The sequence below is a fragment of the Peromyscus eremicus genome, chromosome 11, assembly GCF_949786415.1.
Source record: "Peromyscus eremicus chromosome 11, PerEre_H2_v1, whole genome shotgun sequence".
NCBI classification, from domain to species: domain Eukaryota; kingdom Metazoa; phylum Chordata; class Mammalia; order Rodentia; family Cricetidae; genus Peromyscus; species Peromyscus eremicus.
This window is the reverse complement of record NC_081427.1, coordinates 6433824-6451033: the sequence shown is the minus strand read 5'-3', so window position 1 is coordinate 6451033 and position 17210 is coordinate 6433824.

Genomic DNA, 17210 nt, shown 5'->3' with positions numbered 1-17210 from the left:
TCTATGATGAATGTCATTGGAATTTTGCCCTGGATAGCATTGACTGTGTAGATAGCTTTTATCAGTCTTGTCAGTCTGAGAGTGTGAGCTTTGCCAGTCCATGAACATGTGGTTTCTTTCTATCATCTAATATCTTCCTTTGGAAACTGTTTTCAGTATTTTAAATTTTTGCTAATAGTAGTTCCAAGCTTGCCAAAACCACATACTGAGAGCTTGTAGTCTTTCACCACGTTGGTTAATGTTACCCCAGTAAATATTTTCCCCTTCTTCCTCATTTCCTCCTCTTCCTCTTCTTATTCATCTCCCATTATGAATGGGCATTTCTCCCTAATTTCTCAAAGAGTCTGTTATTGGTGTATATAAAGGCTAATGACTTTTGTATGCTGAGTTTGTAAGCTACTATTTTACTGAAAGTATCAGTTTCATATGTTTTTGGTGGTGTATATGAAGTCTTTTAAATAAAGAATCATGCCATCTAGATATAAGAATAGTTTAACTTCAGATCACATTTTTGTCCTTTTGCTCTCTATATTGTCTTAATTCTCTAGTTAACAATAGAGCACATTATTCAGTAAGAATACAGATAGTTAACCCTTGTCTCATATCAGATTTTCCCGGGACTGTTTTCATTGTTTTTCCTCTACTTACTAAAGGTTGGCCATCCACTTGTCATCCATTGCCTTTATTATATTGAGAGATGTTCCATCTATTCCGAGTTTCTTCCTCAATGTGTTTTGCAGTTCATCAGGTACCTTTTCTTCATCTCTTGAAGTGCTCATGTGATTTCTGTCTTTATGTCTATTAATATGCTACATTATGTGTTGATTTACATATGTTGAGCCAACCTTAGGAGATAAAACCCTATTAGTTGTGATTTATAATCTAAGTGTGAAATTCTTTGAGAAGTTTTTAGGTTTGGGGTTTTGGTTTGTGGGGGAAAGGGAGTATCTAAACATTCATTATGGATAGTGATATGCTATGGTGTGGGTGCATGTGTATGTGTATCTTTCTAATTTTGTTATGGTTATACCAGCTCCGTAGAATTAGCTTGGTGGTTCCTTGGTAGTTTCCTTTCTATTCTTCTTGGTAGTTTCTTCTGTTTCTATTTTATGAAAGAATTTGAATAGTGTCATTCAATCTTTAAAGCTTGGTTGAATTTTGCAGTAAGTCTATCTGGTCCTGGATTTTACTTTGCGGTTAGACTTTTAGTTATTGCTTCAGTATATTTATTGCTATAGGACTGTTTAGGATGTTTATATCTTCTGGCTTTATGTTCACTCAGTTGTATATATTTGAAGTGTATTCATTTCTTCTAACCTTTCTAAATTTTTTGGAAAATAAGTTTTCAAAGGCTTCTGTGATGGTTTTCTGTATTCCATTGGAGTCTGTTGTAACAACTCCCTTTTGTCTTCCATTAATTTAGATCTGTCTTCCTTCCTTCCTTCCTTCCTTCCTTCCTTCCTTCCTTCCTTCCTTCCTTCCTACCTTTTTCCCTCCATTCTCCCCCCTCCTCCACTATCACCCCCTATCTATCTCTGGTTGCTTCACTGGGAGTTAGAGTCTCTTGTCTATCTTATGAGATATCTGGTTTTTTTTGTTTAGTATACTGTTCTTCAAGTCTATCTAGTTCATGAATTTCAGTCCTCATTTTTATTATTTTTAGTATATATTGTTTATACTTCGTGTCAACTTCTGCATTTTGGTTTGGCTTCTTTTCTCCAGCTTTGAAGTGCATCATTAGATTATTTATTTAAGACATTCAATTAAGAGTCTTAGTGTAACTTTTCTTCTTAGGACTGCCTTCCTCTTGGATTTATTCCACTGTTCATTTAAAGATATATATTATTTACTCAATGATTAGTTGTCCACTTTCTGAGGTTAGTCTATCTATTTCTACTTTGAGTACAATATCCTCTGGTAGGATGTGCAGGATTATTTCTTTTCTTTTTTCAATTTCAGCTGGTAGTTTGGGCATTTATCTTTGGAGTTTCTTACACAACATAGATTTGGAGGTCCAGAAATCTGACTCAAAACAAATCTTGCTACATCTGTCTTTGAGTAACTAGACATAATTTTTCCTCTGCACTACATTTGTACTGTCTTTTAGGTAGCTCTCTCACTTTGTGGACATTATTTACATGTTGGCCTAAATTAATTAGTTCTGTCACAGCCTTTTTATCTTATAATGATCTGGCTCAAACAAAGGGCTCATCAAAGCCACTAAAGCTGTATACAAGTCTCCAGATCTCTGAAGAATTAATCGTTTCTTTAAGTCCTCTGTGAACATAGTTCTATTTATGTTCCCAATGAACTGTGGTTTAAACACAGCTTTTGTTGTTCCTGGGTTCCTCAGTAGTACCTGTCACTCTATGGTCCTCTAGCTCCTGGTATTTATGAGCACCTCAGTTAATGTGACCAGGTATTTCTGTTTTAATGACTCTAATAAGCCAGTCCATCAAGGATGATTTCCCTCATGGAAATTGTATCTGCTTATGAAGCCTTTGCCTTAAGGAATGATGAGTAGTTGTATTGCTTTGTTTTTCTGCTTCCACAGTGTAGCTGGAGTTTTTCTCTCCAGGTCCCCCACGTTGGGCGCCAATATTGGTTTAAATATTATGGCAACTCCACATAGTTAAAAGGCAGGTTTATTTTGTGGGGTAACTTACAAGTGAAGGGATAGGTTACAGGGTCTGGGAAAGGTGTAGTACAGTCCAGTGGTGTTCTCTGGAGAACTCTGCTTGGTCTACCTCCAGCGTCCAGGATCCAGGAACCAAGAGAGCTCGCCCATCCAAATCTCAGGTCTTCAGAGGTCCTCTCTTGGCTCCACCTTGTAGGCATGACAGTTACTGAAGCCTCAAAGAGGGTGGTACTTCCAGATCAAAGCTGGAACGGCTACCCACTATACCACAGTCTGATGCTATCTACTCAGATGTCCCACAGTTTCACCAGCCAGGCTGTAACAGATTCTTTCATTTCTCTTTTAAAAGTCTTCCCTAATTCCATTTTGAGTGCTGAGTATTTCTTGATTACACTACTTTCATTTATTGACCATTACTATGCCTGCACCTACATATTGGATCTCAGCTTTTGCTTTTTTTTTTTTTTTTAATCAAAGATGTGACCCAAAGGGTGCTGACTATCACTTTTACTATCTTCTCCTTTTGGCCTTCAAGCTGTAAAAAAGGACAAGCCAAGACACCCCTCTCCTCTCTTTTATCTAATATTCTTGCCAGATCATAGAAGAACCATGCAGCCACTGTCAACAAGAAAAGGGATGGCTGTATTAGAATTCTGTCCTTGGTTGTGCCCACTCAACCTGATCAACCTCAGTTGCAAGCCTTGCTCCAATAGCCAGCACCATGCATTCTTTTCTCCCCAAATTATTGGCTCTGTTGTGTCCCTTTATGTTGTGTCCAATTATGTTGTGTAACAGACATTTTCTGGAAAGATGCAACATGTGTACAAGCACACACACCAAGTGCAGATGCACACATCTACAACATAACCTTTTTGCCCGAGGCTTAGTTAGTGAATATGGGTGGGTGGGGGGAGGGGATTGTAAATGTTGGAAAGCCAGAAAGTGTGCTGTCAGGTCATTTCTCCTAGAAATGAAAGGAAGCGACACCCATGGTACTTTAACAATATAGCTGCTGAAATAAAACCCAAACAATGACAATACCAAAAGATGTGCTGCAATGGAAGGGCAAATCTCATTGACAAAGAACTAGGAACAACTAATGACTGCTGAGAGAGGAAGAATTAATCTTCCTCAGGGAACTGCCAGCTAATTGGTTATCCAATACCAAGTGGTCAATCATAAAATCATAAATATATAAATAACACTGAATGGACTGAGCAGGTTGTATTTACATATTTATGTACTTACATGTATGTAACAATAATAATGAAAGAGACCATGACTTTGAGGGGGAAGAAGAAGGAATATTGGAAGCTTGAAAAGAAGACAGGGAAATAATGTAATTATATATTTATTTTTTTAATTGCAAAAAATTTTAAAAATGGAAGAGGAAAGTACATTGTATGAAATTATCAAAGACTAAGAACAGTAATTTTAAAAAGCCAAGAGCCTGAGCATTAATGTAAGAGATAGTGTCTGCTTCTAATATGTGGTACTAATGATGCTGATTTTATCAGAAAGTGTATCTTTGTGATGGTGAAAAAGGTGACAGGCTAATCTGTCTTCTGAAAAAGTTGTAACCATTAAATTACTGTGAAGTAAACTGACCGGATACAAATTTCCTAAGTGTATTTCACTAAATTTTTGGTAAAACACTAACAATCCTTACTTGCACTCTTGTTATTACTGCTTCCTCTTCAACAGTCTGTATTATTCACTTTCCTGTGTCTATTACAATATAAAGACTGCATTGTTGTCACCTAATACAAACTCATATCATGAACAGTTATTGAAGTTTTTAAAAAGACAGAGGATAGGAGTTGTTAGTAAATTGATCAAATTTTGCAACTCTGTGGATTTGGTGTCCCGGGTTTTGGCACCAAAAATGTTAGTAAACTGATTACAAAATGTGACTTTTGCAACTCTGTGGGTTTGGTGTCCTGGGTTTTGGCAGCAAAAATGTTGGTGAATTGGTTGCAACAACTCTGGGGAAAGGTGTCCTGACTACCTGGAAAGTCAGGCAACACTTTGAGCTGCTTAAGACAGCTCTGATGGCTGAAACTGCAAGGAGACAGTTCGGCCCTGGAGGGTGAGGTATCCTGGACACCTCGAGCTGCTCAGAACAACAGCTCTGCCCTGAAGGTGTCCCGGACACCTGGAGCTGTTTAGCACAGCTCTAACGGCTGGAACTGCAAAGAAGCAGCCCAACCCTGGAAGGGAAAATTTTCTGACTTCTTGGGAGAGTCAGGCCTGGAACTGCTTCATCAGGGAAGGGCATCCTGACTCTTCAGGAAAGTCAAGGTATACCTGATGTAATGGAGGATGATCTCCCCACAGGATATAGCAATCCTGCTCCTCTCCTGGAGAACCTCTACAGCTGAGCTTTGCTCAGCCCCCACTTAAGGGGGCTTCCTAACAGAGCTCTGCTTCTCTGGACTAAGATGTTGCTTCTTTTGCTTCACTCTGGGAAAGGGGAAACCCCTACAGAAATGTAGCAATCTCCTCAGGCTCTGGAGAAAAGTTACTTATTAGCTCTCTCTCTCTCTCTCTCTCTCTCTCTCTCTCTCTCTCTCTCTCTCTCTCTCTTGCTCTCGCTCTATCTACTAAGGGACGTTTCAACAAAGATCTTCTGTTCAGCTCCTCCTTGCTTTGCTGTTTCAGCTCTCCCTTGTTTTGTCCACTGGGGGACGTCTCAGCAAGGACCTCTATGCCACTGAATGAAGATCTTCACATCCAAAAAACTCTTTTGAGAAAGAGTTATTTGGGAAGGTAGAGTCCAGGAGAGTAGCTGCTTCTACCAGGGTGGAGAGAACGGCCTTTTTTCTAACTGACTAGGTAGGGCAGTTTTCTCAGAAAGTCTTGGGGGTGGAGTCAACTACTATCCTGCTCTGTGATTGGTTGGTTTCACAAGTCATTTGGCCAGGGCCAGAGATGGCTCTGATCTGACTGAGCCAAACTGTGTTTCTTTCTGCCCTGATCTGAGCCATCCTTCCCTAGTTCTGGGCTCCAGGGACAGGGTGGGTTTCTTTAGCCAGCCCCTTTTCCATACATGAGTGGCTTCTGCTGACAAAGCTGAGTGTCCTCTTTCTGTCTCCACTTAGAAACCAGCCGGGATCTCTCTTCTGTGAGATGAACACTTATTTCTGATAGTTTGTGTATAATTGATCTCAAGGATTACAAATACAGGAATAGTAGTATCTAAGAGAAGATGGGAAACACATTAACCATGCAGCCAGTAGTCAAAGTAGCTCATTTTGTATCCCAAGAGCTTAGTTCTGATTTCTTCTTATTCAGGGAATCATCCTTTCTGTGTCTTGAGTTGTGGAAGCTGAGGGAAGCTCAAAGTAGACCATCCTGGAATTTCAGGATACTGTCACTGAGGCATAATTTCAGAATTAAATTAAAGATATGCTGTGAATGTGTGGCTCTGATTGGTTAATAAATAAAGTGCTTATTGGTCAGTAGCCAGGCAGGAACTATAGTATAGGCGGGATAAGGAGAGAGGAGAATTCTGGGAAGTGGAAGGCTGAGTCAGGAGACGCTGCCAGCCACCACTGCCATGAGAAGTAATATATAAAGATACTGGTAAGCCACGAGCCACATGGCAAGGTATAGATTTATAGAAATGGGTTAATTTAAGATATAAGAACTAGATAGCAAGAAACCTGCCATGACCATACAGTTTATAAGTAATATAAGTCTCTGTGTGTTTACTTGGGTCTGAGCGGCTGCAGGAGCCAGGTGGACACAGGAAAACTCCAGCTACAAAGATACTAAACAACGAAGCTCAAACCTTAGGCAGAGTGAAGTCTCACAACTGATTCTGGGACAAGAGTCAGTACATTCAGCACTCCAACTCAAGACCAAACAACCCTGACCACAGAAACGTGTCTTTCTCCCCTGTAGCTAGAGTTTTCCTGCCTGGCCCACGGTCAGGGCAAATCTCTCTCACCCACCAGTCCCACAGCCACTCAGACCCAACCAAGTAAACACAGAGACTTATATTGGTTACAAACTGTATGGCCGTGGCAGGCTTCTTGCTAACTGTTCTTACAGCTTAAATTAATCCATTTCTATTAATCTATACCTTGCCACATGGCTCGTAGCTTACCGGCATCTTCACATGATGCTTGTCATGGTGGCGGCTGGCAGTGTCTCTCAGCCTTCCACTTCCCAAAATTCTTCTCCTTGTCCCGCCTATACTTCCTGCCTAGCCAATGGCCAATCAATGATTTATTTACTGACCAATCAGCAACACACTTGACATACAGACCATCCCATATCACTTCCCCTTTTCTTTTCTTAAAAAGGAAGGTTTTAACCTTTACAAATCTCCAAAGTCAGCTTGGTATATTTGAGAATTTGGGCGTAGCTTTTCTTACTACTTCCTGCTGGAGGGGGGTGCTGTATCTTATGGGGACACAAATAATATTTTAGGATTATGTAGTAATCCATGAGGGTGTATCGTCTGAGCCAGTTGCCTTGAAATGGTTCTGGATGTTGGATCATCTGGGCCATGGTGTCATCGGAGACCTTTCAGGTGGTCTTGGCTGGTCAAACCTGATGCATCTTAATCTGGAACAAATCCATAGCCTCTGGCTTTCTGTGGAAACAAAAGCAGAGCCTCCTTTCCAAAGCAACATATCCTTACATTCAAATTTTGAAGTCAAGGTACCTTTAAAATATACATTTTGGCATAACTCAACAGCTTTTGTAATCAAATGTTTTTCTTCAATTACGAATATCAAAGAGAGCATAATCCAGATTCTCTGTGTGGTAGCCATCTTTACGTGGCTTATTTTTTTATACTAGCTTGAGCCAATTGCTTTAAACTGCAGCCTTCTAAGCCTGAAACGGCGCTGGCGCTGTGGCTGCTGGTTCTGCCCACTTCAGCTTCTCAACATGGCGGTGGTACGTTTTCCGCCAGCTCTGGGAGCCATCAACTCTCAGAAATAGTGGGTCTATGCTTCTATCAAAGCAGCGTTTAGCCCAGAAACCTCTTTTTTTTGTTTTGTTTTGTTTTGTACTAGCAAAGGCTAAATCCACCACACAGCTTAATGTGCCACTTGCAGAGGCCTCATTCCCGCCATACTGCAGGTCGAGCGCACACGCCAGGAACCCGCCAGTAGCTCAAACACACAGGCTGCTGCTAGCTTGAAAGAGACAACTAGGAGCTGTTTTTAGCTCCGTTTTAGAATCTTTTCACTCAGGTTTTAGGTGGAAACTCTTGCCAACATGTTGGGCGCCATTTGTTGCTAGAGTTTTCCTGCCTGGCCCACGGTCAGGGCAAATCTCTCTCACCCACCAGTCCCACAGCCACTCAGACCCAACCAAGTAAACACAGAGACTTATATTGGCTACAAACTGTATGGCCGTGGCAGGCTTCTTGCTAACTGTTCTTACAGCTTAAATTAATCCATTTCTATTAATCTATACCTTGCCACATGGCTCGTAGCTTACCGGCATCTTCACATGCGGCTTGTCATGGTGGCGGCTGGCAGTGTCTCTCTCTCAGCCTTCCACTTCCCAGAATTCTTCTCCTTGTCCCGCCTATACTTCCTGCCTAGCCAATGGCCAATCAATGATTTATTTACTGACCAATCAGCAACACACTTGACATACAGACCATCCCATAGCACTCCCCCCCTGAGAAAAGAACAGAGGGCCTTGTAGCGAACACTTGGCCTCCATTCTGAAAACCAGGCATGAAAGGGTAAAGTTCAGGTTCAGTGGTCATAAAAATAAATGAAATGTTCTTAAATAGCTTAAAGGATGAATGAATATATGGACTGAGGAAGTGGTGGACAGATAGAAAGATACTAAGATAGACTTTGGAAGTTTCTTTGCATGAAAATACCAGAAAGCAAGATTCCCCCCACCTCCATTGTGTTTCCTGGCTGGCCTAGAACTTGCTATGAATAGTCTTCTTGTCAGACTCACAGTGGTCTTTCTGATCGTGCCTAGTGCTGGGATTTACGGTGTGCTCTGTTGTGAGATATTTGATTACACTGTATAAAGATATGTCTCTGTGATTGGTTTAATAAAAAGCTGAATGGCCAATAGCTAGGCAGGATCTTTGAGGCAGAAAGGATGCTGGGAAGAAGGGCAGAGTCACAAGGAGATGCCGAGGACACAGAGCAAGTGGGCTTTACAAAGTAAAGGTGACTGAGCCTCATTAAAAAAAACATAGATTAAAAGATATGGGTTAATTTAAATTATAAGAACTAGTTAGAAACAAGCCTAAGCTATTGGCCAAGCTTTCATAATTAGTGAGAAGTCTCCATGTTATGATTTGGGATCTGGCTGGTGGGACAGTAAAAGACTCACTACAGTGTTCTACCATGCCTACCCAGAAAGCAGGACTTGAGCCTTGTATAAAGATTCTGAACAGCCCTCTGGCCCATCACCTATACAACGTTCACACAGAAATTGTTTTTCCAGCTGTGGAATGTGACTCATCTATGGCTCACACAGTATGTTACTAGGTAAGATCAAGGGGTTATGTGTATATAGGTTATTGAAATCATGTCCTCCTGCTGTCAGGGGATGGGCCCCAGAATTAGCAACCTCTACATCACTATTTGTTGTTATTTTTGTTTCTCCTTCATTAATGTTTTCCCTAAGTTGCTCAGGCCATCTTTGAACTCACTCTGGTCAGGCCTCAGGTATTGTATAAGGCCCGGCTTCAAAATTCATTTTTAAGAGTTAGTGAATTGCCATCTTAGTTTGAAGCTGACTGTTTTAAAGTAAAAATTGAGTCACTGGGAATGTTCCATTATGGACTAAATTTTAAAGCACAATAAAATGGCTAGAAACAAATCTAATAAACTTTACTATGAAAAGCTGGCCTCACATTCAGACATCTCATGTGTTGTGAATCCTGGATATCAAATGCAGCCTGACTCCTTGTGACTGTCCATGTGCAGAGGCTGCTGTTTCCATCCATCCTCACCTGCTGAGGAAGTCCAGGAACTGTACATGGCCCTCTGTGTGTGCATAGAACTCTTTTGCACTGACTGGTGGGCAATTTAGTCTCTCCTTGTGTGACATCACAAGCCAGGCTCTAGAAACTATGCTTTTGTGTTCCTTCTGCACACTCTTCTCCCCCAGTTAGGTGTTGGATCCTGCTCCAGGCTCTGGTTGGATCTCCTACTTGGAGATTTGTTCATGGGGCAGTGCAGCCCTATAGGCCTGAGGAATTGGACAGGGTGTGCATGGTCAGGCTTGGAGGGAGTAGCTGCTGTACAGGACAAAACTGACTGGGAAGTGCTGTGCTGACCAAGGCTGGGACAAAAACCTCAGGATGCCACGTCAAGAATGGGGAGAAGGCAATGGGACCAGCGAGGGGAGTGAATACTTCTTTAGGACCAGGCCACTGCCCAAGTCCAGCCTGCCTTTCTGAGACATAACAGCTGGTTCCTTATCTAGGAAAGGAGGAGAGTCTAGGATAGCCCTGGCAGGGTCTTTCTAGGTATGGATTACCTTACTCTACATGATCTTTCCTAGTTCTATCCATTTACTCACAAATTTCTTTTTTCTTTACAACTGAATAGCATTCCATAGTGCATATGTACCATATTTCCATCATCCATGTGTTGAAGGACACTTGTTTCCATTCTCTCACTATTGTGACTAGAGCAGCAATGAACATGACTGAACACGTGTCTCTGGAAGATGCTGCCAAGTCCTTTGATCATATGCCAAGAGGTAGTATAGCTGGATCATGTGGCAGCTTTATTTTTAGCTCTTTAGGGTTTTTCACAATAATTTCTAGAGTAGCTCCACCAGTTTTCAATCCCACCAACTATAGGTGGTATTGGTGTTTTATAACTTGTTATGTTAGACATGTCATTCTAGGAAAATTTTGAAGGGAAGGTGTGCTGGGTGTTGACATTCAGTTCCTGGTAGTGTGGGTGACATAGGCCAGAAGCCATAGAGAAGATATAGAAGGTATTTTTAACAGATTTGAGTAAAAGTAAAAAATATGTAAGCGATGAACAGAAGAAGCATACATTTTCATCTTTTTCTTGGTGGAGGTTATAAATGTTTCTGTCAATGAGCCCATCCATAGTTGTAGCAAGTACAGTGGTGTGATTTAAGTTGAAAAGTGTGTATCACATTGTGTGGCTTTCTAAGACTGTATTGAACTGTTCTCTTCTTAGAGGTAGCTATATTTTAAGTCATATGGATGAAAATGAGGCCCAGCTACTTACAGGAGAAATTGCACCTGACATTTCAGTAAGACTAAGCAGTAACCACATACTGAGAATTTAAAATTCATGTTTATAGTTAGACATCTAGCATACAGAATGAAGCACATGTTACTTATTTTGAAACATTCTGTCTCAGTATCACCTATGGCTTCCCATGTCTTTCTTGGTGTTCCAATGATATTCTGTGAGTTAAAATATTGAAAATGTATTGACTACAAGGGTTAGTGATTGGAGTGCTTCCTGTCTCACTTATGTGGAACAAGATCCTGGACAGAGACTGGTGAGTTGACAACTTCATAATGTTTGTGGTATTTTTTTAAAGCAGTTAGTGCTGTAAATGATAGTTATCCCAGGTGTGAAATGGAGGGTTACTACTAGCTGCAGGCTGATCAGGAATTCGTCCCTCTTTTGCAACTAGCTTTGACTTCTCACAATCTCCTGGTAGTCAGATTTGTATGGATTCTCTCACAAATGCCTCTGTGGGACACAGGAAATGCAGGAGTTCTTATGATTTCTACTCTGTCGCTTCTGCTGGTCTAGGCTTCTGTTCAGCAACAGCTTCATTAATGGAGAGAACATTAGACTCTACTTCCCAATTATGGGATTAGTTTCAATTTACAGCTTTTTTTTTTTAAAGTGAATCACATTTTGCCTCACTCCATGCTAGAAATTATTTTATTTCTTCCACATATAAATTAGATTTCGCCAATCTCAGGTGTCCCTGAACTTCTTGCATTTGATTGTATTGGCTAAAAATCCAACGAGATCCTGGTAGCATGTCTTCTGTGTTTCACACATAGGCAGTACACAGTAAGGAGATTGGCCTGAACATCAAACACTTCTCCATTCAAAACAGTGATGGCCTGTGCAGAGTATTCATACATAGTGGTCTCAGCAGTTAATTCTGCCTTGGGGGTCCTGCTTTAGTTCTTTAAAACAAAACTGTCTCCCAAGTTCAGCTCTTGCCATTCTTCAAGCTGAGTATTCCCTGGCTTGTGGGAGTGGAGGCTATGGTTTTTCATTTAAGCTTTAGAATTTGTAATGTGTTCAGTTAGCTACAAAGATACTTTCAGAGGAGTCTAATTACCCTCATTTGTGCCAAGTTGACAAAAAGATGACCAGCATAGTTGATTCCTTGTTACCTTGACACAGAAGCAGCTATTAAACCATAACTTTTCTTTTTCCTATTTATCCTCAAGATCTGATGTCAATATTCATAATATAGACCACAGTATATAAGTCTAAAAGTCCACAGCCCTTAAAGATTCAAATTTAAAGTTCATCTTTTTAATATTCTGAAGCATGATCCTAATTAGTCTTAACAATAAAAACCCAGAGTCAGATATCTTGGGTGAAAGCTGAAAGATCAGAGAAGCAGAGCAGCCAGCCACCAGAGACTTCATACCTTTACAAAATCTCAGACCGAATAGCAGTGGTCCTGTTTCTATGAAACCTCAGACTGAATGGGCCCGAAATCCTCTCTCTGCCCACCTTATATTTCTGTCTCCCCCTCATAATTGTGCTTGGATTAAAGGGGTGAGCCTCCCAAGTGCTCGGATCAACAGCATGAGATCCCAAGTGCTGGGGTTAAAGGTGCATGTCACCACTGCCTGGCCTCTGTCGTTAACCAGTGGCTAGCTCTGCCCTCTGATCTCCAGGCAAGCTTTATTGGTCAGAACACAAACAAAATATCATACAACAATATCCAATGTCTCTTCCAAAGTCCCAAATCTCTCAACTGTTTCTTGCCAAATCAAAAACAGGCTATAACTTATTCCAAGAGTGGGTAACCAGGGCTGGTTAAAGTCAGACCAAAGCAAAAGCAAAATCTAGAAGTCTGATACCTCAAGGTGGGAATTAAGTTGAGGTTTTATTGTATCTATGTTCATTAGGAATATTGGTTGTGTGTGTGTGTGTGTGTGTGTGTGTGTGTGTGTGTGTGTGTGTGTGTGTCCTTAGAATGAGTCTGGAGTTTCCTTCTCTTTGTACTTTTGGAAGAGTTTGAGAAGTGTTGGTGTTAGATCTTCCTTGGAAGTGTAGTAGAATTTAACAGTAAATTCATCTGGTCCTGGACTTTCTTTACTTTGTGGTAAAACTTTTAATGACCGCCTTAATCTCCTTTTTGATTATGGGTCTGTTTAGATTGTATCTATCTCTGGCTTTATGTTCAGTAGCTCATAAGTATTTATAAATGGACCCATTTTTTTTGAAATATTCTAATGTTCTGGAACATAAGTTTGCAAAGCATTTCCTGATCATCTTCTGGGTTTCATTAGAATCTGTTGAAACACTTGCCCTTGTTATGTATTTTATTAGTTTAGGGTATTTCTCTCTTTCTTTCTCTCTTGGTGGATGAAAAATAAAAATAAAAAGGAAAAACATGGCTGCTTCTGGGTATGGTGGAGGAGCTTTATTGTAGATAAAAGGGAGAGCACAGACAGAGGCAGAGACCTCTGGGAGAGTCCAGAGTGAACATGACCCTGAGCTGGGCTATGTAAGGAGATAGGGGAGGGGAGTGGGGAGAAAGGATAGCCAGGAGGGTAAATGGTAGACAGAAAAATGCCAGGTCTCCAAAATGGCAGGATTATATAGGGAAGGGCAGCTGGGGAAAGGGCAGCCCAGCCCCTGAGCTAGAGAGTTCAGGGTAGGGGCAGAGGAGGGGCAGGGCTGGGTATGCCAGCCACAGCCTGTAACAGGTAGGGACTGAGGGATGCTGAGTGAACCTGGCAGCCAGGTCCACTTTGATATGTTAAATAGGCACCTTCAGTAGCCATTTGTCCCTGATTTGAGACCTAACACTTGTTGGCTTGGCTAGGAGTTGGATCATCTTATCTTTTTAAAGAACCAAAGGTTTGGTTAATTCTGTGTATCTTCATATCTCCATCTCACAGTCTGTCCTTCTTTTCATTATTTGTTGTCTACTTCTGTATTTCAGTTAGGCTTCTCTCTCCTTTTCAACAACTTTGAGATGGATCACTGCTTACTTGAGACCGCTCTGGCATTAGAATTAAGAATTTATCTGTTTAACCATTCTTCTCGGGACTGCATTCCTGCCTGATGTATTCCATGAGCCACTGTGGGAATGCAGTACTGACGTGGCCAGTGTTGTGTTGTTGTGTATCAGAGTGCAGCCTTCCTGCCTGATGTATTCCATGAGCCACTGTGGGAATGCAGTACAGACGTGGCCAGTGTTGTGTTGTTGTGTATCAGAGTGCGGTCTTCCTGCCTGATGTATTCCATGAGCCACTGTGGGAATGCAGTACCGACGTGGCCAGTGTTGTGTTGTTGTGTATCAGAGTGCAGTCTTCTTTGGATTTTAATGTTATCTGCATGAAATTGGAGGCCAGATACCCATAACTGCCCAGAACTGCTGCATCAAAAATCTGTTTTAATTGCATTCATGATTGTGTGTGTTAGGAGTTGAGGGCCCCCTCCCTGACCAGAATTTTCTACTGTGATAAATATATGTACTGTATATTATAAGCATACCATAGAAAATGCATATGTTCTTGTGGATGAATTCAATACTACCAATTCTTCCACTCCATGAGCTTAAGATGTATTACAATCCATTCAAGTATTATTTTTTTTATTTCATGGATATTTTATAATTTTCTTTGTACAAAGTTCTCACTTTGTTGGTTTAATTTATTCAAATATTTTGATACTGTCATGAATGGGATTATTTATTTGATTTTTTTTGGACAGATTGCTGTTCTGTTAGGAAATGCAAATGTTCAATATTTTAAACTTTAATTTTTAGGCCTGAAATTTATTGGTGTCCACTATGTACTAATGATTTTAAGAAAGTGCTTAAGGTTTTCTGCCTGTAGGATGTCATGTAGAAAAGTAGAGGTGAGTACTTCTCACCTCTTGATTTAGGTGTCTTTTCTTCCTTTTTATTTTATGGAAGTGTTGGACAATACTTGAGGATGATATAGGAATTAGTGATAAGACTGGATCTGTGAGGAAAGGATTGAAGGTTTTTGTTTGTTTGTTTGTTTGTTTGTGTGATGTGAGCTCCAAGTTTTGGATTTGTTTAGATTGGCTTTTTTTTTTGTTGTTTATAGGTTTAGTTTGTTGTTGTTGTTTTAACAACTGACAATATTATGTGGAAATTTTTCTTTCTACGCTTGTTTTGCTGAGATCTTAAACCTGGAAGGGTGTTGAACATTTAAAAAGGTCTACTCTGCCTGTTCATTTGTTTCTTTGCACCTTTTGTTCTGTTGGAGTATCACTGTGATTTGTTTTTAATGTTAAATTTGCTTTGTGTTTGAAGGACAAGCCTCTTTTTCTCATGATACCTAAACTTATTTTTATGTTCTCTCATTTTATTTGCTAGTTCAGTGCCTTAGGACAAATGTCTGAATCTGGGGCTATAGCAATGGCTCAGTGGTTAAGAGCAGTGGCTACTCTTCTAAAGATCCTGGCAGTTCACAACTGGCTGTACCTCCTGCTGTGGAATAATCCTTCTGTACACTGGAAATATGTATTACTCTTAATTGGTTGGTAAAGAAGTTGATTGCTCTGTAGCAATCAGGATATGGTTAGGCGGGACAATCAGACTGTGGATACTGGGATAAAGAGGGGCAAAGAGGAGGAGCCACCAGGAGCTGCAGGGGGAGCACGACATGCTGGAGGACAGGTAAAGCCACCAGCCACAAGGCAGAATGTAGATGAATAGAAATGGGTTAACTTGCCACGTGGTGGTGGCGCACGCCTTTAATCCCAGCACTCGGGAGGCAAAGCCAGGCGATCTCTGTGAGTTCGAGGCCAGCCTGGGCTACCAAGTGAGTTCCAGGAGAGGCGCAAAGCTACACAGAGAAACCCTGTCTCGAAAAACCAAAAAAAAAAAAAAGAAATGGGTTAACTTGTAAGATCGAGTTAGTAATAAGCCTGAGCTACTGGCCGAGCATTTATAAGTACTATAAGCCTCTGTGTCAGTTATTTGGGAGCAGACAATTGGGACCGGAAAACTCCACCTTCAACCTCCAGTTACTCTTCTGACCACCATGGACAATGCTTGCACATGCAGCACAGACACACACGCAGGATAAACACCTATATACATCATTTTTTAATTAAAGAAATTCTGAATCTCTATTCATAAGATTCATTATTTCATAGTTGAATCAGATATTTTCTTGCACTGAAAGAAAAAACCTGTGGATGGGTAATGTAGATACTTGTCTTACTGGTGTGATAAAACATCTGTTACTAGAAACTGAAGAGGAAGGAGGGGAAACTGTGCCCAGGGTGTAAAATAAGTAATTTTTTTAAAGAAAGAAAGAAACTGCAGAAAGGAAGAGTTTATTTAGACCAAGAGTTTGAGGCTGCAGATCACCACAGTGGGAAAATTATGGTGCAGGACCTTGAAATATCTCACCACATTGATTCACAGTCAAAAAACAAAATGGTGAATGTTTGTGCTTTTCCCCACTTGTCTTAGTTTTCTGTTGTATTAAAATGCCATGACCAAAACAACTTAAAAAAGAAAGCACTTACTTTGGGGCTCATGGTTCTAGGGAGTTAGGGTTGATGACTATCACGGTGGGGAGCATGGCAGGAGGCAGGCATGGCACTGGAGCAGTAACAAGGCTATATCTCCTAATCCTTCCAGAACAGTTCCATCGACTGGGGACCAAGAATTCAAATGTATGAGCTAGGGGTGGGAAGCAATCTCATTCAAACCACCACAAACCCCTTCTCCTTTTTATTAGTCCATGAGCCTATCCCACGGAACAGTTACACCAACATACAGGGTGGCCCTTCCAACCTTAACAGTCTAGAAGCATCCTGTGTCCATCACATTCCCTGTACTTGATCTATACAATTAACAGGGATATATTTTTATTAATGTATCAAACACTATATGGCACTTCTCAACTTGACAAAGTAAAGTGGTAATAAGTCATCCATGGCATGGCTGCAAGGTTGCTTGGGGGGGGGAGTGATAGGGCATCACCACTCGCATATATAACTGATTTATAATTTTGTTCATGCATGTTTGGCAAAGCTTCTCCCCCCACATAGGTGTACCTTCCCTTCTCCAGCATTTGAAAACTCCTAAGAGCTATTTAAAATGACTAACATGGACTTCCAAATAGGAGAGTATGATGGTTAGATTTTATCAACTTGACACAAGTTAGTCCTCTAGGAAGACGGAACCGTAATTATGGAATTATCTGTATCAGACTAGCCTATAGTTTGTGGAACAATTTCTTGATTGATAATTGATGTGTGAAGGCTCAGACCCTGAGCATCTGGTCCTGGGTTGTTTAATAAAGCAAACTGGGCAAGCCAACGGGGCAAGCCTGTAAGCAGCATATTTCCATGGTTTCTGCTTCAGTCCTTGCTTC